The 26,484-nt window shown below is 36.2% G+C and overlaps 1 long non-coding RNA gene across 1 annotated transcript in view; it reads right to left on the bottom strand.

Moving 5' to 3' along the window:
• Positions 1-26,484, bottom strand: part of LOC143650147 (uncharacterized) — a 143,602-nt gene that overhangs the window by 5,340 nt on the left and 111,778 nt on the right. The window contains exon 3 of the long non-coding RNA XR_013159398.1: positions 5,813-5,905. This is a non-coding gene — a long non-coding RNA (uncharacterized LOC143650147). The remainder of the gene's footprint in view (positions 1-5,812; positions 5,906-26,484) is intronic.

Genomic DNA, 26,484 nt, shown 5'->3' with positions numbered 1-26,484 from the left:
AAGTTTAGTATGTGATGATTTTAAGCAGGGAAAATGATATGATCTAATTTATACTTTAAAATACCACTCAGACTCCTGTATGAGTCATTTGAATAGGCCTAACAAATTAGTTATATAGTGTTTTAGTTTGCTAAAGCTACAGAAATGCATTATACCAGAAATGCATTTGCTTTTACAATGGGACTTGTTAACTTACAAATTTATGGTTTGAGGCTGAGAAGCTGTCCAAATGAAAGCATCAACAGATAATGCTTTCTCCCCCAAAACTGACTACTAGCAATCCTCAGCAACTCTGCCACATGGTGTCTGCTGGTTTGCCTTTCCTGGATTTCATTGCTTTCAGCTTCTGTTTTTTCTCTCTCAGCTTTTCGGGGGCTTTTGTCTGTCAACTTCTCTTGTCTTTTATTCTCTTATAAAGGACTCCAGTAGGATAATTAAGACCCACCTTGAATGAGGTGGATGCCATCTCAAGTTAAGAACCTACTCACCAAAAGATCCGACTTACAATTGGTCCACTGTCACAGGAATGGATTAGCTTTAAGAGCATGATCTTTTCTGGGGTACATAATAGCTTCAAACCATTATACACACTTATGGAGCTGGATGAGAGTTAAAATTTGCAGAATGAGACTCAAACCAATGAGGGCTCTAGTTAAAAGTAACCAAGGACCTATAAACAGTTCACTCCATAACAGTGAACACAATTGGTACACAAATTTTGATTGCTAAATACCACTCTCCACTAAAAACAAACACAGGGATCCATGGAGAAATGTCTCCAGGTCTGGAGCAAGGAAAAGATGAGGTGAACCTGGAATAACTTGCTGTGTCAGACATCAGTTGAGTGCTCAAACATTAATGAAGTCATGTCAGAAGGTATTACCCACTGATCAAACATATGAGAGTTTAAGCATCAAAAAGAACAATGGTGGGAATAGATTATAATACATTGAACAACCTACAATGTATGAATCCATAGTCATATTAAAAACAGAGAGAATATGAGCTATTTTTTACCATGAAAGCATGAGCTAATAAATTTAGAATTGATAGGATTAGAAAATCTTTTTTCAACCTCAATTTAATAACTAAGTATTATAAATAGATGCTAAAACCAATGGATGAATGGATGATAGGTGGTTGGTGAACATGATATTCATACGGTCCCAAAATATTATTCTGCATATTAATTATTATCTAAAAGGAAAACTGTACCTTTATGATGGAGATTTCACATGATCAACACCTAATGAACTGATTGGTCAAATAGAGTCACCAACAGTTGAAAAACCTGTCATATGAATCCTGATGCAATGCAATAAGTACTACATAATATCACTTATGTGGTTTTCCTGCCAAAAAATGTTTAATCTAAATCTAATCATGAGGAAACAAATCAAGCAAATCCAAAACATGGAATTCTATTAGACAACTGCCCTGGATTTTTATTTATTTATTTATTTATTTATTTATTATTTATTTTTTGTTAATTAACAGAAAAAAAAAGAAATTAATCCAACATTTAGAAATCATACCATTCTACATATGCAATCAGTAATTCTTAACATCATCACATAGATGCATGATCATCGTTTCTTAGTACATTTGCATCGGTTTAGAAGAACTAGCGACACACCAGACAAAGATAAAGAATGTTAATATAGAGAAAAGAAATAAAAGTAATAATAATAATAAAAAACAAAAAACAAAAAAAAACAATAACAAACAAACAAACAAACAAAACCTATAGCTCAGATGCAGCTTCATTCAGTGTTTTAACATGATTACTTTACAATTAGGTATTATTGTGCTGTCCATTTTTGAGTTTTTGTATCTAGTCCTGTTGCACAGTCTGTATCTCTTCAGCTCCAATTACCCATTATCTTACCCTTTATTTTTAAAAGAAGTCAGAGGGCCAGCCTTTCAGAAAATCAACTAGTTCCATCCCCCTAACCCATATTAACAACAGCTCCTTCCAACATGAAACAGTTAGAATGGGCATAGCTCAAATACCCCTAAAGAGTGGGAGAAAGATCAAAGGTGATGGTGGAGTTACACAGAGAAGATCGGGTTTAACAAATGAGTATAAGTGCTCAATCATTATATTGATATTTATTTTAGTTTCCAGTACCTTGGAGCAGCTAGGAGTAAAAACCTAAAATTGTGGAACTGTAACCCATACCAAACTCTTAAATCTATTCTACAACAAATTGTTGTGATACACTTTGAAATTTATTGCTTTTTAGTATATATATGTTATTTTTCACAAAAAAAAGAGGAGGAGTATAACAGAGAGGATAGGATTTAACAAATAAACATGATTACTGAATCATTATATTGATATTTCTTTGGGACCCCAGTGTCTTGGAGCAGCTAGAAAAAAAAAAAAAATCATGGAATCGTAACCCATACCAAACCTTAAAATCTGTTCTATAACTACTTGTTAAAATATACTTGGAAAGTTATTGTTTATATATATGTTATATTTCACAATAAAGAAAAGTTTAAAAAAAAAGTCAATGTCATAAAAACAGACGAGAGGACTAAAGAGACAAATACCAAATGTAATATATTTTCCTCATTTGGATCCTGGACCAGATGGAGAAGGTAAGCCATCTATAAAATACATTTTCAGACAAATGGAAAAGAATAAATGTAAAATATATATTAGCTATTCTTGAATTGATGTGAATTTTCTTAGGTGTATTGGTAGAATTGTGGTTGTGTAGGAGAATTTCATTATTCTCAGAAGATGTATACTAAAATATTAGGTTGAACATACAAAAGTAGCAAAATATCAGCAATTTCATTTGGCTCAACCTAATACTGAGAGAGAAATGCCACAATGTCTGCAACTTGGTTTCAAATTGTTAGACAAAAAATAATAATATTGATAGAGATAGAGGGGGTGGGAGAGAGTGAAAGAGAATAATCGGTAAATAGATGGAACAAATAAGTCAAAATGTTAAAAGTTGGTTAACTTTGGCCAGGATACATATGGGTATTCATAAAACGTTTTAACTTTCTATAGGTTGTAAATTTTTCAAAATATCAAATTGAGGAAAAAAGAAAAAAAAAAAAGAAAACCTTAGTTTCTCCCAATTAAAGCTAAAACAATGTAGTAGTTTGAAGGTGTATGTCCCCCAGAAAAACATGTTCTTAAATCTAATCCATTCCTATGGCTGTGAACCCATTGTAAGTAGGATCTTTTGATGAAATTACTTCATTTAAGAAGGTATTTCTTACCTCAATCAGGATGAGTCTTAATACTGTTACTGAAGTCCTTTTTAAGTGGAGTGCAAGTCAAACTGATAGAGGGAAAGCTACAGGAAGCTAAAGAATGAACATCAACAGAACCAGGAAGAGAAGGGACAGACTGGGCGACTCCTCTATGTGCCTTGCCAAATGATAGAGGAGCCAAGGATCACCAGTAGCCAGCCCCGAATGACAGCCAGCTTTTGGGGAGAAAGCATCACCTTGATGATGCCTTGATTTGGACTTTCTTTCCTTAAGACCATGATCAAATAAATTCCCATTGTTTAACTTGACCCATTTCATGGTATTTGCTTGAGCACCCTAAGAAACTACAACAAACAATTTAGGATAAACTCAGTCTTCGGAGATAAAGCTTTTAAGATTTCTCGCCTTTCATCTTTACACTTCCTCTCATATCTTTTCAGATCTCAGCACAAAAAAAGTTTACATAATAATTTGGCAATAACATGATGAGGATGATGGCTGGTCTACATGTTATTCTTCTCTCCTGGCACCCACATGATATCTCTTTGATGTATAATTTGCCTCACCTGAGCTCTAGGTATTGGCCTATATACTAACTGAATACTGCTAAAACTGGTATTGATGAGTTTGATGTTTTGACATGGGTAATGTATATGATTGCTCCCAAGAAGCTCAGCCATCTCCTCTTGCTGACCAGGAGGCCTACACTGACTCTCTTTGATGCTGCTGATTCTTGGCAATATAGCAATATCCTCTATCTCATCCTCAAATCTGAGTTGCCCATTCACAGTAACCACTATGATTTTCCCTTGAGCAGAGAATTCTGTTGAGACCTCCTATGGTGACCTCCTGGTAAGCACATTAATGTTTTTCTCAGTTTTTTTCCATAACTCTACAGAGTCACACATGACTCTAGATCATTTTTACACCATGCACAGGTCATGCTCCAAAATTACAGTTCTGCCTAACATGGTATCCACCATTTTTATGCTACTGTGATCTACCATCTGCAGTTCCCATTTAGATTTGGGGCATCTCTCAGAGACTTACAATTTCTTGGCTTCTAGTAGATATTGCCTTTGGAAGTAAAAGAGATGGTCTTATCTCTTACCTATATTTCTCATGTACATACCCCTTAATCCTTCCCCAGCATTTTATACTTTTTATATGGTAGGACTCCTCTTGAATCATAGCCTATATTCTTTCTACATTATGGCTCAATTTTGAATGACTAAACTCTTCTTTTGGTTTGTAAAGGGAAGCTTTTGGAATTAAGAAGCCAGAAATGTCTTTTCTCTTTCAAAAAGCCTGGATATCAAGACAACAGTCATGCAAAAGACTCAAGAAAGTTGGCTTCAAGATTAAAAATTAAGCAAAGATATCTTTTCTCTAGGTGAATTCTGCCTTCCAAGAACAATGATTCAATGTCCAAGGAGCTACATGGCAAATGATTTATGAAAAGTTAAATATTCCGTGATTTCATTGGCCAAAAATATTCTCATGATTAGGGTTATCAAAGCATATTTAATCAGGAAATCTGAGTTCTAGTCCCAACTTTTTACTGATACACTTTGTGATTTTTGGGAAATTCCCAAAATAAAAATAACTAATAGCAGCAGCAATTATCAAGCTCCTATTATATCTAGTGATGCTAGGTCATTTAGTGGCACTGATTTTTTTTTTGGTGTTTCTGTTCCAGCCCCCCAATTATTATTCTAAATTATCACCATTCCCCTCTAGTCTCTGTTCCCACACTTTTTATATATATAAAAAAACTTATTATTTAAACTGTTATTATATTCTCTGATATTTGTACAGGTACAGTAAGTTTGTAGATATGGTGGCAGGAAGTTACGAAGATTTCTGTCTAAACTTCTACTTTTTGAAGTAGGAAATGAACTTATCTGCTCTGTTTGAGGGAGCAGGTTGTGGGAAATATCAACTGAGGAGAATAGATGATTTTCTGTACCTATCATGGAGCACAGGACAAAAGGGTAAACTAAGGAACCAGTCAAAGAATCTTGGTCTTTGTTGAGGGCCAGGATGGTGCTGAAGATAGTGAATTTATAGTAGAATTAGTAGAATCAAGCTGGGAAATATTTTATTTTACCCAGTCGATATATAAAACCAGAGAAGGTATGTGACTGGATTGTTCTAGGTGAAGAACTTTGTGGAGAATTTGAGAAAAGGATAACAAAGCACAGGAGTTGACAAAATTGACAAGGAACAGGAGGAAATAATATATTGTGGAGTTTAGCCAAAATAGTGAAGGATTTGATGAAGGGAAGAGGCTGATCATCTCACTGTCCTGCCATAATTCTTGAAATGGGGTTCCATTGCTTATTTTAAAACATCTCAAATCCTCAACAAGCCTACACAGGCATGATCTGACCTATGACACTTTCAAGTTCGCCCACTCACCCTAACCCTTGTCCCTCTCTTCCTTCTCTCTGCGATGAATTCTGTCCCCTTCCTTTTCCATGTGCGTTCCCTTAGCCTAACTTTTTGGCAAAATCTTTTGGGTTCCATGGTCTTATTTTTCATTAGCCTGTTCCCATTTTCTGTTACTTACACCACACTGTGGACTCTTCTTCCTTTTTTCCTTCTCCTTGAGGCCTATTTGGTCTCTTTATCTCTATTGGCTCACCTTGCCTTCATTGGTTTCCTATAAAACAGAGCAAAGCATATTATTCTTCTGCTTTGAAAGCTTAGAGAATAAAGCACAAACTCTCTATATCTTGCAAAGTTCTCTGCTACCTGGCCTCAGATTGCATTTCAGGCCTTCTCTCTTCTGCCCTCAACATCCTATAGTCTAGCCACATTGGAAACTTCAAAATTCCTTAAGTATGTATGTTCATATCTTTGCTTTGGCTCACACTGTTTCTTCTACATTCTTCTTTACATCCCATCTTGACCTTTTCAAATACTGTTCCTCCCTTATGATCTGAAACAAATATACTTATTCCTGAAGCCCCAAACTCCTGCTCACAGTTAAATGCTCCTTTTTTGTATGAATATAGCATCTTATTTGTATATTTATCATTAATATTTATTTTGCTTATCTTATATCTTGCTAAACTCTGTGGATGTATGTCTTCCCATTAGACTAGGAGGTCCATGAAGGTTGATAATTTACTTTAGTCAATATAATGGAAACTTAGCTCCTAGTTGGATAATAAGCAACCCCTATGCTAGAGCAGTGGAGGATAAGACTGAAAGGGTAATCTGGAATCAGATTAGGGAGCCTCTGAATGTCCAGTTACAAAGAAGAAATGAAATTTGAACACAACAGGTATTTAACAAATGCTTTTAATTGAATACCTGTAAATAATACCCAAATATCTTCCTTTTCATTTAACAGATTCCATAGGTTTCTGCATTTGCATGAGGAAGGGAAGTCTTCCTTTATGCTCTAGAACATCATTCATGCACTCACAATACTTTAGTTTCCACTATGAGTTTGAAGGGAACTTAAAGTTCAACTAATTCAACTTCCTCAGTTGAAGCATAATGAAATTGAAGCAAGCAACTTGAAAGGATTTGTATAGGTGTCACAGTCAGTAATAGCAAAGGATAGGATGAGAAGTTCATCTTTGGCTTTCCTCCTAATTCAAACTTCCCAATTTTAATACATAATTCTCATAAATGTGTGAATTTGATAGGCAGATTGATGTGGAAAAAGACCCTGATTACCAAACTCAAAACTTCATGATATAAAAGAGTTCTCTCTTTACCTCAGGCCCTCATTGCTTTATGTTTGACTTTATAAACCCTTCCTAAGTGTTTATGTTGCTTTCATAGATCCCCTTCTGCAAATATATCTCACATATCCCTAACTACACGCAAAATCCCAAAACTAAAATGAATGTTTCATTTCATCAGTCATCTATTTAAAAAATCTTGACTATTTTCCATTGAGCACATACAGAATAGGATATTGATTATAGGATAAAAGACAGATCTCGAGTCAAATCATGGCTTTGCTCTGCCACTTTCTTTAATAAGCTGGGTTTCAAGAAAATCACTTAAATATTATGGCCTTTAAATTGTACAACTGACAAAAGGGAAGAAAAGGTTCAAGATTTAGATATTGGAGTGCAACAGAACTAAAATCTCCCTACCACACTACTCATTTATAGAAGCACAATGGGCATAACAATTTTTAAAGAAAAAAAAGCTTATCAGTAGCATTCAAACAAGGGAACGGGTTATGTTTTCATTTTCACAAAATTGGTGTGATCATAGAAAGACACCAAAATTTCCATGAACATTCAGAACTGGTTTCAGATGAGCATTGCACATATCCTAAAATAATAAGCCAAACAAGCATTATACAGGAAAGATAAATGTATGAGATTCAGAAAAATCTAATATCCCTCATGGGGAAAAAAAGAGATTCAGGGGAGATACGGGCAGGCCTTGAGAAGACAAATCATTTTCCAAGGAAGGAGAAGCACTTTTTCCAAGTATCTTCATATCTTACCAGAAAAGGGAGCTACTGGGACTCACTATTTTTTGTATCTTCCAGCTGGGAGAAAAAAGAAGGGTATAACAGAAAAATCATGAACATACAGAGTTAATTATCTTCAATAATATATAGTGAGTTAGCAAAAAGAAAGAAAAAAAGAGAAAATAATTAGGACAAGAGTCTCTTAGGGAGGGAGAGTAGAGAAGAGGCATACTGAGTGCCCAAAGGGAAGTAACCTCCACACATATTCTTGATAAAGGGGCAAAACTCTCCATTTTCTGTTTTCCCCAGAGGAGAAAATAGTTGGGATTGGAAAGAAAGATTGGAAATAGAAATTGCTGCTGGAGAGAAATGGGTGAATGTGAAAAGGGACGCATAAGAAAAATTAGTGACCTAGATGTGGAGAACCCAACAAACAAAATAAAACAAAACAAAATTCTAGATTACTCTTTCTGAATGAAATAAAGTTCCCAGGACTCCACAAAGATTTGAGGGAAGAATCCAATGCCGGGTGCTATTTCTCGCTGTGACTAAGATAAACCCCAACAAACGAACAGAGTTTAGCACAGAAAATATTTAATAAAATCCCAGGAGAGAGTAGAGTGCAAATCCTCCAACCAAGGCTAACACAGCCACAGTTAACTCCTTCCCTCCTCCTGCAACTCTGAGGTAACAGAAAGCAAGTGGAATTCAGCCACGCCACAGCAGAGTAAATGGGTGGTCTGAATAAAGCTTCTCATATGTCACATAAAACAGATAAAAAAGAAAAGGCTATAAGAACTATGCAAACACATATCAGCAAAAAAATAAATAAATAAATAAATAAATAAATAAATAAATAAATAAAATATAACAAGGGAGAACACATGAAGATTCTATTCTGAAAGCAGAGCTCCACAAAGAAAAAAAATTCCTGCAGGTGCTTCATAATAGAGAATCTAATGAGAACATAAAATCAATTTTAAAAGATAAGGTGATAAAGCATTAATAAAGATGAAATGGTAGAATGTAAATCCAGGGAAACAAAGTGAGAGCCACAGAGCACCATTACAGAAATTTTAAAAAATTAGAAGCCACAAAATTTATTGAATATAATTTCAGACTCCAAACCCATTCACATGGAAAATGTCTTCTAGCCCCGGTTTATGTGAAGTAGGGGGTCAAAATTGGCTCATTTTCTCTTCTTAGCGCCATCTCAATTTGCTGGTCACTGTTTCTGATATCTGGGGGCCAGGAAAGTAGGTATCAGGGAAATGGGGCCCAGAGTTTTTTATAACTATGGCTATAATCCACCTCCAGGGCCCTGCTGCCTCTTATAGAGGACTTTTATGGGTTCCTCGCACATCCACTATAGTTCCCTCCTCTGCCTCTGTTCTGTCTAGCTGCGCTCCTTTGTTCATGTTCTTTTTTTTCCCTCAGGCAGTTCTCTTGCTGAGAATCATGCCCACAGAGTCTACATCGAGTTCTCAAAAGCATGCCTTTACCCTGCCAGGGAGAAAGTGCCATCCACTCCCAAAGCAGCCACCTGTTTCCTACTACCAGACAGAAGCAGTTCTAGCTATAGCATCTTACCTTTAGAACATTCACTGGTGATATTCTCAAACTCATAGAAACATGCATCAAGCTCTCCAAATGGCCCTCTTGAAAGCCCTCTCTTTGACTTGAGAAGAGAGGGTTGTATTTGTATCCTATTCTGCCATTTTTAAAGTATTACTGGGCTATTAGCCTTGTCCAAGTTCAAGAGCAAATGAAAAGGCAGCATTGCCTGTATACAGGTTGCCTTTACTTCTATCTATTCCTAAAGCAGTAAATAAACTATGTCGTTGATGAAAATAAAATAAAAAGAGGTCAGTGGCTGTAGCTTCTCACGCTACTTATATCCCACAGAAGCCCAACTGAAGTACAGTGGAATTGGCACACTGCCACTTTTCCAGGTCAGAGAAGGATATGGATTCATTGACTTTCATGACCCTGATAAACCAACACCCAGAAACAACTTAGAATACCAATAGGAAGCAATACTCCTGCTATGCAGGGGGCTGTTTTATCCAGACCTTGAAATTCTTGCTATGTCAGCACTGGAGCAACTTCCTCTTTTCTAAGCCTGCCCGGCAGTGCATAGGTTTTCCATTTTGTCTATTTGAGCAATTTCTACTACAGAGGAACACTACCCTTCTATTTCTTCAATGAGGGAGGCGGTATGGTGGGTGAAAGGCAAAACACTCCATCATCACTGCTCTCCAAAGAAATCTCCTTCTCTTCCACCTCAACTTATTATGTCAGTTGCAGGGGAGTGAAGAGCTAAGGTTGGCAGAACTAGTTTAGGACCATGACCTATAAAAGTCCTGCACGAATGGCCTGGTGCCTCTCTTTAAAATGAGAGGTACCTATACTTTTGCTCTCAGCTTTTGGAGCCTCCCTTAGAGCATCCTGTTAACTTGTCTAGAATAGTTTCCTTTTTACTATTATTGCTTGGGTATTAGTGAGTCCCTTAAGGCAGTGACTGATTCACTGCATTCTAGGCTTGTTTTCTCTGCAGTGCTTAGGATAGTGCCTTGTTCACTGAAAATAACAACTCATGAAAACAACTCATGAATTCTTCAGGAATTTAATTTAACTTTAAGACAAACCTTTCTAAGATGTTCTACCTATGCACATGCTATCCATTCTTCAGCACCAGAACAAAGTTTACCATTTCTATGAAGTCTTCCCTTCAATTTCAGCCCCATTGACCTCTCCTTATCCTTGTCTCTAACCTCCTCTAACACTTTTTAAACGATGTTTTATATTACCATTTAAATTTTATTTATGTTGCCTCTTCACTGAGACCCTAAACTCTTCAAAGATAGGGATCACCTTACACTTACTTCTTTAGATAAACCCTTAGCAAATATTCAATAGGTATTGTATTGAAATAAATGCCAAGTTAAATCAGCTAAAAACCATCCTGCGTATATGCATTTGTGAAAGGGCCACTCCTTTGAAAGTTTTTGTTTTCTATTGCAGTAAGAATTAATGAAATTCAGACAAGGATCATCGCAGAATGTGACAGCAACAGGGGACTTTGAAGATAATCAGTTCCACGCAGTTTGCTCCATTGTAATGTAGCAGCATATTACAAATACTGCCTTCCTTCACCCTCTGCTGACCATTCTAGAAACTGTACCTGCTTTAATCTCATTTCTGAATGCCTGTAATTCCTGTTCATTCCAGGTTCCTAAATTGTCTAAAGTCAGTTTTTAAATGAGTTATATACAATACCATATATTCATGTTCCAGAAAAATTAAAAGTCTACTACTCATAAGTTATATTCATTTAGGCACTTGGGTTCTGGAGTCGGATTGCCTGTGATCATAAACCAATTCTTCTACTTCTTAGCTATGTGGCCTTGGCCAATTTACTTATCTTAGTTTCTGGGTATGAAAAATGGGGACAATAATAATAATAATAATAATAATAATAATAATAATAATGGCCTTCCAAGGTTGTTGTGAGGCTAAATGAATGAATGCTTGCAAAACACTTAGAATAGTGCCTAGAAAACAAGTAGCCCTGGTTATTCTTACTGTTTGGTGGTGGTGGTACTTGAGATTAATAATTTTCATTCCAATGACAAAAGAGTCTTATTTTTCCATTCTAGTAGACTAAGCTCCTTGAAGACACACACACACACATTATATTCTATTCACCTTTAAATCCCTAGCACTGTGCCTGGCATGTAGTAATTACTCAACAAATGTTTGTAAAGTGAAGGTGATTATTGCTTCTGTTACAGGAGATTGTTGTAAGAACTAAATTATTCTGTACATGAAAAGCCGTCAGAATAAGATTTGGCACATAGTAAACAATAAATACATGTTATATCATATTATTTCCTTTTTCAGGGTAATATTTATAAAATAATATAAAGATACATATTAAGAGAATCTGATAGATTAGAGTTTGAAGATTTGCCTCCACCATTTACTAGGTATGTGAACTTAAACTTGTTATTTAGCCTCCAAGACTTAGGTCCTGATCTAGAATGCAGAAAATTATAATTTTCTTAATAAAATCCTTTATTAAGATCTGCAGAAAGGATTAAATGATACAGGATATGTAAAATGATAAACACAGTCCCTGAGACACTATAATCATTAAATAAATGGCTAGTTATGTTTTGCTGATGTAGTTCTTATTTTTATTATTAATATATTTTCCAATAAGGACTTCAAAATCCAGATGAGAAACTAAGAAACATATATTAATAGCTATAGTGCAAAGCAAATGTCATGTAAATAATAGTTAACAAATGCTCTAAAAGTTGATGTATAAAAGAGCTCAATGTGAGGTGGAGGAAAAAAGGAATATTTCCCTCAAAGAGATCATGTTTTCACAAGTGAAAATAGGGAATAGGAGAGTAACCCAGTCAAAAGGAAGAATGACAATGACACAAGAAAATGTGAAAAAAAAGGACAAATGCAGGAAGCCCAGGCTTATTTGGCCAGTAAAGCAATAAGGGCATAAGTAGATTTATCATTACACCGTTCCTCAAATAATTATTGAGTATTTACTATGTTCTACTCTAGAACATAGTCTAGACAGTAGTCACTAGCCTCATGTGGGTTTTGAATTTTTGAAACATGGCTAGTGTGACTAAAGAAGTTAACTTTAAATTAAATTAAATTTTAATCAATTTAAATTTAAAAACTGAACCTATAAAATATTTTTCTGTTGAACATGTCTTTATTGTTTGGGTAGCTCCATATTTCACATTTTTACATCCCAAAGATACTATTGTTGTATAGAAGTGTGTATATCAAGCATGATTTCTCTTATTAAACACAAACACATCACCAATCTAGTTAGTGTTAACATATCAATTCAATTCCAAGGAATTTTTTTATGCACAAATGTGACATTGCAAGATGATTATTTGAACGTTTTATGCAGAAAGCACAAGTTAGAGTAAGCATTATATACATCATAATTGGTAAGTAAATAGAAATGCCTATTTCAATTATAATTAAATCATTTTTCCAGATAAAAATATAAATAACTATAAGGACATTTAATTTTATATTATGGATAATATAATGCAGAATCTGCAACAATACAGAATTTAGTACTATGATTGGAGAGGTAAAGAGAAAAGGAACTTCAATAAGATATATAAGATATGTACCAAATTTCACAATGAATGATAATTGCAATTTACTGCAGCAAAGCAAACTAAAAAGTCACTTGTTGTATAAAAAAACTAAAGATAGTAAGTTGACCATTGCAGCAAAAACATAGAAAATTTTAAAAGAAGTTTCCTCAAAAGTCAAAAAAAGACATGATGAAATCCATCACCTGTAATCAAAATCAATGTTGACTGAACATTGTTTTAATTATTTAGCAGAATCTAAGCTTGTAACTCAGACCAGCTATAAATGGCTTGGATTCTTGCATTCACATGCAGCAGTAATTTATACGGAAGGAGTCTAGACCCCCGCAAAGAAATGCTCAAGTCCTAACCTCTGGTCCCGCTGGTTGAAACTATTTATAAATAAGTTCTTTCAAGATGATTTCAGTTAGGCATAGGTTAAACTGAATCAGGGTGGAGCCCTGATTGGAGCCCAGATAAGCAGAGAAATTTTGGAAAAGTAGAAGACAAGAGGAGAAAGATGCAGAGAGAGATGGCAATTCGACAGAGGCAGAGATTTAGTAATTGATTGCCGCCAAGCCACCAACAAAACTCCACAGACTTCAGAGGAAGCACGATCATGGTTTCTTTCCAGGAGACAGGAGAACGTGAGAATGGGGACTGACTGCCAAGGACATATGAAGTTTTTGTTTGTGGTGATGAAAATGTTCTAAAATAGATAGTCAAGATCATTTCATAATTCTGTGACTATATGAAAAATGACTAAGATTATACACTCTAAAAGGGTGAATTTTAGGGTATATAAATTATATCTCAATAAATCTGTGAGACAATAAGTTCCTATTGTGTAAGCCAGCCAATCTATATTTTGCTACAGCAGCCCTAGCAAACTAAGATAGATGGTAAAAGAAAGCATCATTTCAGTCATGGCAATTACGTTAGAAAATTATGAGGGAAAAATAAAAAGGAAAATGATATTTTACAAAAAGTAGATCTTCAATTAAATTATCAAGCAATTGGTTCTAGAATACAAGAGCTTTCTAACAATAAAAAGACCAATGGATTCAAATTTTGAAAAATCACAGACTTTCCTTGCTTTTGATATGCCATGAGACATAAGAGACACAATCACAACTAGATATCCACATGCAAAAGAATGAAAATTAGTGTGTCTATCTGAGACAGAACAGTAATTCCCTAGACTTCTATTGTTCAAAAGAAGCCATCATAATACAGCCGTTTTGGAAGGCAATTTGGCAGTTTCTTATAAAGCTGAACATTATCTTACCATGTGATCCAGCAATTGCTCTCCTGCACATTTATCCAATTTGAAAACCTAGAAGCACATAAAAACCCTCATATGATTGTTTGCAGCATCTTGGTTCATAACTTCCAGAAGTTGGAGGCAACTAAAGTATCCTTCATCAGGTGAACAGATGAACAAACTGTGTTGCATCCATACCATGGAATATCATTCAACAATTTTAAAAATGAGCTATCAAGCCACAAAAAGACATAGAGGAACATCAAATACATATTGCTAAGTGAAAGCAGACAGTCTGAAAGCGATATATTCCATATAATTCCAACTGTATAACCTTTTGGAAAAGCAAACTAAAGAGAAAATTTAAAAGAAAATCTGTTGTTACCATGGATTCAGGTGATGAAGGGGAGAGATGAACAGGTGAAACACAGAGGATATTTAGGGCAGTGAAACTTCTCTATATTATACTGTAGTTAAGGCATAGTGAATACACAACATTATGCATGTGTCAAATCCCATAGAGCTGTGCAATACAATGTAAACCATGGTCTTTAGTCAATAACAATGTACTAATATCAGTCCATCAACTGTACCACACTTATGTAAGATGATAATAATAGGAGAAACAGGATGGGTGGGATGCATGGGAAATCTTTACTTTCTGTTCAATTTTTCTGTAAACCTAAAATTGCTCTAAAAATATAAAGTCTATTAATTAAAAACAAAAGAATGATGCTGGGTCTCTCCCCCACACCACAGACAAAAGAACTCAAAGTGGAGTGTAAACCTAAATATATTAGCTAAAACTATAAAACTCTTAGAAAAAAACAGGAATAAATCTTCAAGACCTCGGGTTAAATAAAGCATTCTTAAATATGACACTAAAGCATGAGCAACAAAAGAAAACAATAGACAAATTGGACTTTGCTAAAATTAAAACTTTTTGAGCTTCACTAGATGCCATCAAGAAAATCAAGACAACCCATAGCATAGAACTTTTTGGAAGTCACATATCTGACAAAAACCTTGTATCCAGAAGATATGAAAAAATCTTACAACTCAATAATAAAAAGAAAATTAATGCAATTGAAATGAAAATAGGCTCTGAATAGGCATTTTTCCAAACAAGATATGCAAATGGGCAATAACATGAAAAGGTGCTTGACAGCATTAGTCAACAGGGAAATATAAATCAAAACTATAATGCAATACCATATCACACCTCTTAGGAAGGCAGTAATTAATAAGATAAGCATTGTGGAAGAAGTGGAGAATTTGGTACTTTCATAAATTTCTTATGGGAGTGTAAAATTATGCAGGTTCTTTGGAAAACAATTGACAGTTGCTCAAAATGTTAAATACAGAGTTACCACATGTCCAGTAATTCTACTCCTGGGGTACCCAAGAGAAATGAAAACACACATACACACAAAATCTGTATGCAAATGTGCATAGTAGCAATACAACCAGAAAGATGGAAATAGCCCAAATGTCCATCAATAGACAAGTGGATAAATAAAATATGGTATATCCATATAATGAGATATTCAGCTATAAAAGGGGAATGAAGTACTGATACAAGCTATAACATGGATGACCCTCAAAAACATTATGCTTAGTGAAAGAAGCCAGTCTCAAAGGGCACATATTGTATGATTTTATTCATATGAAATATTCAGAATAGTTTATCAATAGAGACAGAAAGTAGAATGGTAGCCACCAGGAGTCAGGAAGAGGTGAGAATGTGGAATGTCTGCTAATGGACGCATGATGTTTTTATTTGTGGTATGACAATGTCCTAAAATTAGATCGTTGAGATCAATTCACAATTCTGTGAATATCAAAAAATGACTAAGATTGCACACTTTAATAGGGTGAATTTTAGGGCATGTAAATTATATCTCAATAAAGCTGCACAAACAAAAAGAGGAGGGGAGGAGATAGAAAAAAGGAAGGTAAAGGATAGAAAAGGGAAAAAGGAAAAGAAAAGGTGAGAAAAACAAGAACTGCATTTGTGGGTTCCCCCACCCCACCCCCAATAAGGAAAGAAGAATAAAAGGAGAGATGCAGAGAGGTGTGGTTGGGTACAGCTTCAGGATGGAAAATAATGAAAGACAAATAGAAAAAAAGGGAAGGGAACTAAGAGATCGTAGTCACGGATTATAAACTGAATACCCTACGGGTTTTTTTTTTTTGAGAGATACAAATAAAATTAGAATTCTATTTATTTAGTAATTGTGGTATTACACCATGCTTCTTAATATGTAAGCCTTGCAGAGACTGGACCATGTAGAGTCTCAGCCTTCTATTTATTAGGATTATATTATATAAGAGGTGTGTGCAGTGGCCACAAAGGAGAGACAGTTTGATACAAAAAGAAGCTTTGGGAATTTCAACAAAGGTGACATTTGAGTTCTCCTTCAAAGGGTTAGAAATAATCAGATAAGATACAAAAGGTGGGTGGGCCACGGTGGCTCAGCAGGCAAGAATGCTTGCCTGCCATGCCAGAGGACCTGGGTTCGATTCCTGGTGCCTGCCCATGTAAAAAAAAAAAAGATACAAAAGGTTATTAAATGTAGAGGGATCAGTTTATGGAAAGACATGGTGGTGTGATAGAGTATGACATAGTAAAGGGAGATAGGATGGAGAAATCATCTGGGGTAAGGAGGTAAATATCCTTCTCAATTATGCAATTGTTCTTGCAATTGTTCTCCTGTAAATGAGAACATGACAGGGAAAGTTTTAAAGTTAGACATCTGATCAAATTTTCATTTTGCAAAGATAAACTTTGGTGGTCCTAAGGAAAATAAGTTAGAGAATGGCAGAAGAAAGTAGAAGCATCTTGCAAGAGTCTACGTAACAGCTAATGGGAATAGGACTGAGGAAGTGGCACTGTAGGACCTGCCAACCAATTGGACTTGAGGAGTAAGAATAAAGAAAGCATTGGGATGCCATCAGGGAAAGTTAAAGGAAAAACAGGTATTACTGAGGGAGGAAGATACATTTTAACACTTTAAATTTTAAACATAATTTAAATGTCTAGAAGTTATTCAAACGACTATTAGATAATTAGAAATATATTGGATTTGAGAAAAAGATTGAGACTAAAATTATAAATTATTTAATCATGGGGTCAGTTGAAGCTAATAGGTAGAAAAGAAGGAAAAGTTTAGGATATGTAGTTGACACTGTGGTACTTCACCTAGATTTCCTCTTCAACATCCGTACACCCATCTCCTAGCTGGTAGGGATATTGCCTTGATGGCTCTCAGCTGTGTCCCTCATTTGCCATTGTCTTGGCTGTGGGGAACTGCCCCATTTTGTAGTTAACCTGCAGACAATAACTGGCTAGAGCAGGGATGAAGGCTCAACCAAGTTGCCTCAGCTTGGGACGGCTCTGAAGAACTATCCCAGCTCTAGAGCATTCCTTAGAATTGGCTGAGTTCTCAGCTCAGTTCCAACTGCTCTGAGAGTCATCTTCTCCTTCTTCCCAATACTGCTATCCTTACTTTCCTAAAAGTGTATCTCCCAAGCACCTCAGTTGATGATCCATATGCAATCCTCCATTTTTAAAGACAAGGTATAGGATTATGTTAAACCAACATTTAATAGGCATCAGAGAAAGAGGAGCCAGGAAAGGAGATTAAGGAACATGTGTGTAGTAGAGGGTAGAGAACAAGAAAAGTTTAAAACTGTGAAAGTCATTGGAAAGGTAATTTTAAAAAGAAGTGGTTAACAGTATTCAGTGCTACAGAGAAATAAAATAAGATAAAGATTCATCAATCTTTTTTTAATCCTATCAACCTCCTTTCTATTTCCTTTGATTGCCTTTTAAAGATGAGTATTTACCAATATTTCTCCTTTAAGGTTAAAATATAAAAAAGGCCTGATCCTATAACCACCCATTACAAATCAGAAATTGAAATAGTTTATAAAGACAATAAACCCCTCATTTAAGAAATCAGTATGCAGCAATATATCAAGAAAGTGGAAGGGCTTTGAACAGTGCTCATATTGAGAAAGTTTCCTTCTATTTCTAGTTTTCTAAGTGTTTTATCAAGGAGAGCTGGACTTTTTAAAAATGCATTTTCTGTGTTATATCATGTGGGTTTTTTCCCCTTCATGCTATTAATATGGTATATGAAAATTGATTTTCTTATATTGAGCCATGCTTGCACATCTGGGATAAATCCCGCTTAATCATGATGTATGTGTTGGCTTGAAGAAAACATGTTCTTAAGCTTAATCCATTGACATGGATGTGAACCCATTGTAAATAGGATCTTTTGATGAGGTCATTTCAGTCGGGCTGTGGCCCAACTTACTCACGAAGGGCATTAATCCTATCGCTGAAGACCTTAAAGGGAAAGTCATGGAGAAACAAGGCCAGACAGAGCAGCCAGAAGCTGAATGTCAACAGAACCTGGAAAAGAAGGGAGAAGCTAGAAGATGCTGCCATGTGCATTGCCATGTAACAGAGAAGCCTAGGTCAAGAATGACCACCAACCAAACCCAGAATACCACAGTCTTCTGGGAGAAAACACTACCTTTATGACATTTTGATCTTGAACTTCTCCTTGCCTGAAACCATGAATCAATAAATTCTCATTGTTTAAGCCAACATATTGCATGGTATTTGATTTAGGACTGAGATGCTTATGACATGTCTATGTAGCTGTTAGAAGTACAAGTCCAGAGCTCAGAAGAACATTATATATTTAAGAATTTTCTGGGGTAACATATAAGAATTAAATAATACAATGCACATGAGCATACCTTTAAAATGAGTAGCCACAAAGACCTCAATTCAAGCGTTTTTCTAAAAAGACAGCAGGATAACTAGATTAGTACTTGGCACTTTTATTCAAGCAGTAGTGAATTTCCTCCCTCTATTGTCCAGTACTTCACTGATATTATTCAGACTAGGTAGTTGTTACAGCTTTGTCACATTATTGTATACCTGTTTGATTGCTATTCTTACAATAGCTAATGCTTATATAGCAATTATTGCTATCAACTTACTTAATCCTAACTGAATTAGTTTTGCTATGCTGCTATCACAAATGCCACAAACTGGCTTTGACTTAAACAACAGGAATTTGTTGGCTCATGATTTCAGAGGACTGAAGTCAAAATCAAGGCATTGGTTAGAAGGCTTGCTTCCTTTGGTGTCATAGCATTCTGGCTGGCTGGCAATCCTTGGGTTCCTTGGCTTTCTCATCACATGGCTGTGTCTTCTCCTCTATCTCTGAGGTTCTCACTGACTGCTTCTGGCTCCTCCATTTGGCTTTCTCTGATGATGTCCTAATTTCTTCTGCTTATGAAGGACTCTGTGAATCAGATTAATGCCCACCCAATTTGGCTGATTCCTCAACTAAAACAACATTATCAAGAGAACGCATTTATTAATAGGCTCACAATCCTGTGAGAATGCAGACTGAAACCAAGAATATGCTTTTGTGGGGTACATAATTCAAGCTAGTGCACTAAAAACTTCTGTATGAGGTAAATATGATAAATAAAAAGATCCTTAATTTCATTATTAGAGGCTAATAGATATGAATAAAACACATATTTATGTTACAGGTATAATGACGGTGATAGTCATTATTACTTCCTACCACACAAGTACATTACAGGAGTGAATCATGGAAGCATTTCTGTGATTAAAAAATAGCATGTCAACTCTAATTCTAATCACTATTTCATAAACTTGAAGAATATTTGATGAGAAGTACTGAAATGGGTCCCCAAGAAAGATAAAACTTTTATCCAAAATGCACATTGTCAAGAACCATTCAATTCAACAAACTTGTATAAAAAATGAGCTATGTGCAAGATGGTTACTAGATAGTGGGATGATAAAGGTAAATTCTGTGGAGTCACATCAAGTCAGTCTGACTTCAGAACCCAACCACCTCACCTATACTCCCATAGTATTCCTGAATTTTTTAGCCTTACCATAACAATAAATCCATTTAAATATAATAAACTTATAGGACCTTAATATTAAAAGAAAATGGAGTAGACCCTTAGGCAAGAAGAAAAATACTTTAGAATTCTTCCCTGAGGATTTATAATAATGGAAGCTGAGTTTAACTAAGGTGGAAAAGCCAAGGAAGGATTCTAGCCACCATTACATAGACAGCAATCAGTTATACTCCACAGCTGAAGTCACACAGTTTCACATAAATCCATTAAGTAACTAAATTTACTTTCCCTGACAAAACTCGTCAGCCCCCTCCAAAGCAAACTGTTCTTACTTGCTAATTTTCAGTTACTCTACTTGCCCAAGGATTAAAAAAAAGAGATTTACTATTTCCCTGCAGCCTAAGGTTCTTATTTTTATAAAGCTTAACAATGAGTCTATTCATGACTATTGCCCTCAGATATGAGTAACCAAACTAAATGACTCTGGGTTGTTCTTTGATGTTATTTCTGAAGGCTCACTGAGCCACCTGAAACATGCAGCCTAAGAATGAACCTAATCCAGATCCCTCAAATCCTGTCTTGCATTTTCTTGCTTCTTTTACAAGTATCAGTATGCAGGTATCAAACTCATTGGCTCTTGCATACTGGACATTGGCCACTTCTGGTTTTTGTACACAGTTACTGTTGCAATAATGTTTTCTGCGTCCCAGGAGGCAGGAGATGGGACTTTGGTTGTCTGTCTATGTTTTTCTTCATTATTTGTCTGTCTTTCTGATATAACCTATCTCTTTGCCATCAGATCATGAAATAAAGGTATAGCCAGGCTTCGCTAGTCTCAACCTTGGGGTTAAGAATTTGCCCCTGGGGGATCCAAGATGGCTGATTAGGAAAAGGCTGGGCTCACTTCTCTCCCAGAACAATAAGGGGTCAGGTAGAAACTGTCCATAGCAATGGATCTGGGGATGTGGAGACTGAGGGGAGTGCCCTGCAGCACACAGGAAAGTGGGGGATATAGAGACAGAGAAGTTGCAGTGAGAGATCCTGAGTAACTCCCTCCGCCCCAGCTTCTGGCATGCATCCCCCACTCTTGGGGCAGAAAGCCTCTGATTCTCTAGACTCAGGTGGGCAGGCAACTTCAGACTAAAAGGGCAGCAGAGATTCATTCTATCAAGAATAGCACAGGACATGATTTAGGACTGTGCCAATGTTGGGCCAGCAAATTTGCACTGCTGGGATCACCAAGATTTCAACCCAGCCTGCCTGGCCTGGATACCTCATTGGTGCCAACACCGAAAAATAGACTTCCTTCTGAGGACTGAGGGGAATCAGTTGCTGAAGACCACAATCTGCTGGCAAGAGAAGAAATCACACTTCTGGGAAGACATTTAAAAGGCTTTTGGTTGAAGAGGGTCAGCTGGGTAGGCCAGGAAAGTAAACAGTTGGGGAGCAGAATTAAAGGCTTTTAAGCATCTTGAACTCACCTTCTCCCTTGGGCCCTGTGGAATGGGTGTGTACCCCTTCATGGGTCCCTGACCCAGATCTGGTTGAGTAATACTGATGAAACAAGTGTCAAAGAAGAACATTCACAAAAACCAATCAACAATTAAAGCTTTGATGAGAAAGAATCCAAACTCCAGAGTAAATTCACCAAGATAATCTGATGCCCAGATATCAGGGGGAAAAAAAGCCATATTTAAAAGCAGGAAGATATGGCCCAATTGAAGAGCTAAATCAAAAAGTCAGAGGAGATATTCAATCTGGAACAACTAATCAAAGTTGTTCAAACAAATCTCCAAAACAAATTCAATGAGATGGCTAAAGAGATAAAGGATGTTAAAAGACACTAAGTGAGCATGAAAAAGAATTTGAAAGCATGCGAAGAAAAATAACATCTTATGGGAATGAAAGTCACAATAGATGAAATTTAAAATACACTAGAAGCACACTACAACAGGTCTGCATAGGCAAAAGAAAGGAAAAGAGAGCGAGAAGATAGAGCACCCAAATTTAAACAAACAAAGGAACAGAAAGAGAAAAGAATGGGAAAAAATTGAGCAGGGTCTCTGGGAACTGATTTACAACATGAAGCACACAAGCATTCACATTATGGATATCTCTAAAGGAGAAAAGAAGGGGAAAGGGGCAAAAGGAGTATTTGAGGAAATAACAACCAAGAACTGCCCAACTCTTACGGAAGGCCTTGATATTCAAGTCCAAGAAGTGCAATGTAGTCCAAACTGACCAAATCCGAATAAACATACTTCAAGATATGTACTAATCAGAATTTCAAATGCCAAAGATAAAAAGAAAATTCTGAAAGCAGCAAGATGAAAAGCAATTCATAACATACAAGGATGCCCAATAAAACAAAGCACCAATTTCTCATCAGAAACCATGGAGGGGAAAGGGCAGTGGGATGATATAGTCAAGATATTGAAAGAGAAAATGTGCCAGCCAAGAATTCTCTATCCAGAAAACTGTCCTTCAAAAATGAGAGGGAGTTGAAAATATTCACAGATAAGCATAATCTGAGAGAGTTCATTACAAGAGACCTGTTCCACAAAAAAACTAAAGGGAGTCCTGTAGGCTGAAAGGAAAGGACAGGAAAGAAAAGTTTGGAGAGTGTAGAGATGAAGATTATCAGTAGGGGTAACTAAAAGGATAAAAAGAGATCTAAAAATAAGACACAACATATAAAAACCAAAGGATAAAATAGTTAAAGTAAATACTACCTATAGAGTAATAACATTGAATGTCAATGGATTAAATGTCCCAATTAAAAGTCAGTCTGGCAGAATGGATAAAAAAGTATGATCCATCACATTTCCTATCTACAAGAGACTCATCTTAGACCCAAGGATGCAAATAGGTTGAAAGTGAAAAGCTGAAAAAGACATTCCATGCAAACAGTATCCAAAGCTGGCATAGCTATTCTAATATCAGGAAAATAGACATTAAATGCAAAGTTGTTATCAGAGACAAAGAAGGACATTAAATAATAATTAAAGGGACAATTGAATAAGAAGAAATAACAATCATAAATATATATGCACCTAACCAGGGTGCCCCAAAATACATGTGGCAAAAACTAACAAAACTGAAGGGAGATATAGATGTATCTACAATAATAGTTGGAGACTTCAATACACCACTCACATCAATAGATAGAACTAGACAGAGGATCAGTAAGGAAATAGAGAACTTGAAGAATTTTATAAATGAACTAGACCTAACAGACACATATAGAACAATATACCCCAAGAGCAGGATATACATTCAAGTGTTCATGGATCATTCTCCAGGATAGAAAGAAGATATACAAATGCCTAAAAAGCACATTAAAGGATGTTCAACATTGTAGCTATTAGGGAAATGCAAATCAAAACTACAATGAGATATCATTTCCCACCTACTATAATGGCAACTATTAAAACAAAAGGCTACAAGTATTGGAAAGTATGTGCAGAAGGAACACTCCACTCTCGGTTGGTTGAATGGTGCAGCCACTGTGGAAGACAGTGTAATGGTTACTCAGGAAGCTAATATGATCCAGCAATCATGCTATTAGGTATATACTCAGAAGAACTGAGAGTAGGGACATGAACAAACATTTGCACATTGATGTTCATAGGAGCATTATTCACAATTACCAAAAGATGGAACCAACCCAGATGTCCATCAACCAATGAATGGATAGATAAAACGTGGTATATACATATGATGGAATGTAATAGCTATAAGGAGAAATGAGATCATGACATTGGTGACTACATGGATGAACCTTGAGGACATTATGCTGAGTGAAATGTCAGACACAAAGGACAAATATTGTATGACCTCACTAATAAGAATGAAATATAACTAGCAAATACATGGTGTCAATACTTAGATTATAGGTCATCAGAAGATAGAATAACAGCAGAGAATGGGGAGCTGGTGCTTTATCTGTGCAGAATATGTAATTAGTTTGATTGTAAATGTTTGGAAATGGATAGAGGTGATGGGAGCACACTATAGTGAGTGTAACTAATGGTCATGATATGTGGGGTGTGATTGTGGTTGGAAGGGAAAGGCAAGCATCATGTACGTCAGTAGAAGGAAAGCCAGAGGACCAAACATAAGATTGTGTAACATAATGCACTCTCTTCATGGAGAAATTGTTCTAGAATTGATTGTGGTGATGAATGCACAACTCTGGGAATATACTAGAAGTCATTAATTGTACACCTTAGATGGATTATATGGTATGTGAATTTAGCTCAATAAAACTGATTTTAAAAACTGAAATAAAAATCTTATAGGAAAAACTGATATAAATGAATTCATCATATCATAATCACAATCAATGTAAATGGAGTGAATTCTCCAGTTAAAAGGCAAAGTTTGTTAGATTAAATAACATCAGCTATATACTGATTATAAGAGACATACCTAAAACATGAGAAATAGAAAGGTTAAAAATAAAAGGATAGGGAAGACTACATATGTCAGGCAAATATCCAAGGAAAGATGATATAGCAGTATTAATATGATGTTTAAGTTCATGTGTCGATTTGACTAGGTTATGGTGTCCTATGGTTAAGCACTGGCTGACTTGCTACTGTGAGGGTATGTAATAGATGGGATTTGCATCTATTATCAGTTGATTACATCTATAGTACATAATGTGATTTCCCTCAACAATGTGGGGCATCTCCTCATCTAATCCACTGGAAATCTCAAAAGCCATAATTGAGGATTTCAGAGGTCAGAAGAATTTCTACTCAACTTCTGCATTGGCTTTTGCCAGAATTTGCAGCCAAACGTAAGTCTCCCAAGCCATGGAGGCCAATACCCCTCCCCCATAGGCATGGCAGGCTAGTTCCCTGAGGGGGAAGAAAGCAGACCTTACTAGAAGCAAGGAGTTAACTAAACCAAGCTCCAATTGCAGAATTAATTAACAAATTCTGAGACTGAGAACAGTCCCCCAGCACAGATAAACCTGGAGTAAGCATTAAAGGAACCAGGAGTTTCACCCTGGCAGAGAGGGGGTGGGATTGATGGGGGGAAAAAAAAAACCTAAGAGGCTTTTTTACTTGGACAGCACAAAATACTGGAAAGGGACTGGCTTCCAAAAAAGGGGGGCACATAGAGCCTGGGAACACACAGAGCCATGTGCAACCTCCAGTTCTTATTTGGCAAACCAGTAGAGAGAAGGTCCAGCTCTGAACTTCCTAAAAGTTCATTAGATACAATGCTCAGCCTCCAGCACTGCCACAGGCAAGGGTGTAATTAAGGTATGTTTGAGAGACAAAGTAACTAGTCAGGAGGACTATTCCCTAAAGGGTGTATCTTTCCCAAGAAAAGAGGGGCAGGGCCCAGGTCTAGTGGAGGGTGTCCTTCAGGGAATTCAGGCCCCAGGAATTTCAGGTGCTAGAAAACAGAAAAACCAAAGCCAGTCTACTGCCTCAGCCTCAGTCTCAAGCATACCCCTGGCAGGGAGAGGCTGCCGAAATTAAAGGCATCACATCACTTTACACTGGTGGGAAGCTGCAGGCAGACTACTGCTATATGCTGGGCAAAATAGGAAAAGCACAGAGTCTAGAGGCTTCATGGGAAAGTCTGACAACCTGCTGGGTCTCACCCTCAAGGAAACTTGATACTGGCTACTCTCTCCTCCTGAGATGTGGGCCTGACTGATATGGGAAAATCTGACTAAGGTTAATCTTATCTCACAAAAAACAGCTCCATACAGGCAGGGAAAGACACAGAAAACACAGAACTGAAAAATTCTTATCTGCTAAACAGAACCTGTGCTAGAGGTCTAGAATAAGTTGAACTGAATGCCAAAGAACAGATAGAAAACAAAGCCATCCAACAAGAAAACCCTAGGTAAAAGAGTAAAAACGAGCTCCAGAATTAACTGTTAAAGAAAATCAAATGTCTAGATACCAGCAAAAAATAATAAGTCATACTTGGAAAATCAAAGATATGGCCCAGTCAAAGGAACCATAGGAACAAACCAACAGTTCAAATGAGATATAGGAATTGAAACAACTAATTCAAGATGTTCAAACAGACATGCAAAATCTCATCAAAAATCAAATCAATAAGTTGAGGGAGGATAAAAAGAAGACATGGGAAAACATAAAGAAGAACTTGAAAGTTGGAAAAAATAAATTTCTAAACTTATAGGAATGAAAGACACAATAGAACAGATGAAAAGAACAATGGAGACCTACAACAAAATTTGAAGAGGCAGAAGAAAAGATTAGTGAACTAGAGGACTCAGTGTACCTCAACTACTTAGGGCAGCACCTGGAAGATAGATACTGAGTTGTTGTTATCCACCCTTAAATTTATCCCTTATATTTCTGGCATGATATCTGAAATACAAATCTAAATATGTAACTCTCCTGCATTTATAAAAATGTTCATTGGTGTTATATCATCTATGGCAGCAATCCTTAATA

This window comes from Tamandua tetradactyla, chromosome 11 (genome assembly GCF_023851605.1).
Source record: "Tamandua tetradactyla isolate mTamTet1 chromosome 11, mTamTet1.pri, whole genome shotgun sequence".
NCBI lineage: Eukaryota > Metazoa > Chordata > Mammalia > Pilosa > Myrmecophagidae > Tamandua > Tamandua tetradactyla.
The sequence above is the reverse complement of the archived record's forward strand: the minus strand, read 5'-3'. Positions and strand labels throughout refer to the sequence as shown.